This window comes from Propithecus coquereli, unplaced genomic scaffold, assembly GCF_000956105.1.
Source record: "Propithecus coquereli isolate 6110/MARCELLA unplaced genomic scaffold, Pcoq_1.0 Scaffold44, whole genome shotgun sequence".
Taxonomy (NCBI): Eukaryota; Metazoa; Chordata; class Mammalia; order Primates; family Indriidae; genus Propithecus; species Propithecus coquereli.
In genome coordinates, this window is record NW_012150174.1 from 10194486 (window position 1) to 10197548 (window position 3063).

Genomic DNA, 3063 nt, shown 5'->3' on the forward strand with positions numbered 1-3063 from the left:
CAGTGTCAGAACTCTAAAATTCAACATTATGGATATTTTCTTTATTTTTCAATATTATTTATATCCCTCATATTTCATCCCTTGTCCCCTCCCATTTTTTTCCTCTCTCTTTCTTTTTTTGAACTGATACGGGCACTTTTAAAAAAAATAACCACCTCACTGGTAGTATACCTAGAAGAATTAATAATAATTCCTAAATATTATTTAATATTTATGCTGCATTCAAATTTTCCTGATTGCCTCAAAGATGTTTTCTTACAATTGGTTGGTTCAAATAAGGATCCAAAAACGTTCACACATTGCATGTTTAGTCTCTTGGGCTTTTTTATTCTATAACTCTTCCTTCTCTCTTCCCCTCCCCCTCCCCCTCCCCCTTACTTTTTATTTATTTATTATTTTTTTTTTTAGAAATTGGATCGTTCATCCTATGCATAAACCTCATTCTAGATTTGACCGATTGCTTCCTCACGGTGGCATTTAACTTCTTCCTCTCTCCTTCATTTTTTCTGTAAATGGGTAGGTCTCGAGGCTTGATTAGATTCAGGATCTCTCTCTCTCTCTCTCTCTCTCTCTCTCCATATATATGAAATAACTGATGATGCTGGGTACATCTTATTTTATTTCATCAGAAGGTTCATAATGTCCTTTAGTGATACTAAAATTGGTCAGATGTCAACCTTTTTTTTTCATCTTGTATTTTTAAAGGGGAAAATGATGTCAACCTTGTCCCTGCCTATCAACCTTTAATAATTTTAATTTCCACTGATAATTACTTTTCTTCATCAGGGATTGCAAAATGGTGATTTTCTAATTCTGTCCTTCCTTTTGCACTTAATAGCTGGAGTATTGTCATTTGGGACAGAAACTAAGACATTTCTATCCAGTTTTTGGTGACCCGGCTTTCTTTGAGAACTTCTTCTTCCCATAGGGGTAGTTCTCTGGCAGTCATCTCTTAGGCCACACTTAAATGGAAGAGGTAGGACACCTGACATAAGTGGGGTTAATCAGATTCTCTCCATCAGGAACTATGGAACTATAACTGGGTTTGAGAAATTCTACTTCAATATCTGCATGCTGCTTTAGTGGACGAGGGGCATTCTCAGAAGTTGTGAAGTGGCCACGTTTGGCCATATGCATGTCACAGCATTGAAAGTTAGTCTTCAGAGACAGAGGATACCAAACAGCTGTGCCAAAAGAAATAGTGATGAGAGATGGTAAGAAGGACCAGGAAGATAGGAGTTCCTGATGGTTTTCCAGATGCTGTTCCCTTTCACTTTGTATCCTGCTACCTTGGGCTTTGCTGACAAACCATCGCTTTGCACTAGTTTGAAGTAAATTTCACTTGCTTGCAACCCAAGAATCATGACTAATACAACTACTAAGGAAAATTAGTGGTAGCCTTTGCTGTATTCTTTCTGCAAGATGTAGAGAAAATATCTCTCCTATACAGAAAGTTCCTCGTTAAAGATCACCAATCTCCAAGTGCCATACACAGCGACCTTTACATAATTTTCATTCTCCTTTGCCACACCTACTGCCTCAACTTCTTGCTTCTCTTCTCCCTTGGCCTCTGTGATTCCCCCTCTATGAGTTCTCCTTTTACTCCTCCCATAGCTCTTTCTCAGTATCGTTCACTGTTTTCTTTTCTCCACTGGCCCTCTACAGGTTATCTGTCTCTGAGATTCTGTTCTTGACCATCTTTGCACCTTGCTCCACTCTCATTGCTGAAGAACTTTACCTACTCCCACAGTTTTCTCTCTTATTCATAGGCCGATGACTTCTTCATGAGTTATTCATAGCCATAAAGTTAGCTGAGCTTTAGGCCCTAATTTGTACTTCTCTAGTGAATATCCCCACCTCGATAATCTACAACGATGTCCTGAATAGAATATCTCTTTTTCCTAATCTAGCCGCAAATTACGTACTTTTCTAGCCTCAACCACCTGTACCTCACCACTGAACCTCTCTTTCCAGCCACACTCTCTTCTAGTCTTCAGCCCAGACCTGCAGCCTTCCTTTCTCAATGCCTCTTCTCCTCTCCCCTAGGCTCCTTTTCCTGTTACCCTCTTCTCCCCAGCTCAGCCTTGCCCCTATTCTCACCTCCTTTCCTAAATCCTGCCCGGTTCCAATATTCATCCTCTGTCAGCCTGACTGAGTTCCTCTTTCCCAGGACATATTATGCCTTTTTATACCTTTATATAATAATTTGCTTATGGTGTCCTTCTCCCTGGCATGCTGCCCGTCTTTGTCCTATTGAAATTCTACTCATCTTTTTAAAATTCAATTTACATGCTAATTCCTCCATGAAACCCCCATGAAAGTCCAGACATACCTGGCAGGACTACACATTCATTTCTTTGGGCTCCCATAGCATCACTAGAACAGGTACTGCAATCCGACTTGAGTTATTGCTAGTTATATAGTTTTCTCTCTCTCCTGGTAGTGTGTTATTTTTCTTGAGGAAAGGAACTTTCCTAACAGTGCACTGCAACAATTCAAGTAGTCGATAATATTTGTGGGATTGAATCATAAAAGGAACTGAAAAAACTGAAGAGATCTTTGACAAGAGGCAATGTAGCTTAATAAAGACACTAATACATTGGGGTACTGCTTTCTGATGTAAATTCTTTGCTGTTAAAAATAGTGTTAGAGAGGTAGCAATAGCAGATAGAGCAGGTGCCCTCTTAACTCTCGATAGGTGATTGAATTTGGCCTTTACCTACAACCCACATGGACCTTACCTTTAAAATGTCTGCTTTGAATAAGCTAAGATTTCTTGGAACTCATGTACTGAGAGATTTTCTTCTTTGTGCAAGCAGAAGAGTGCTGAACTGAAACGTTATGTGGTCTTGACATGTAGTGGGCCCCAAACATATGGGTAAGTAGCTTTCTAAGAAATCTCACCCTATCAGGCTCTAAGAGGCAATAGAGTGTATGGGTCAGGAGCTTGGCTCTAGAGCAAGGACTACTGGGGTCTGAATTAGGCAAATTAATGTTTCTGTGCCTCAGTTTCCTCCTGTGTCCAGTAGAGATTTCAATGGACCTGCCTCACAGGGTTATTAT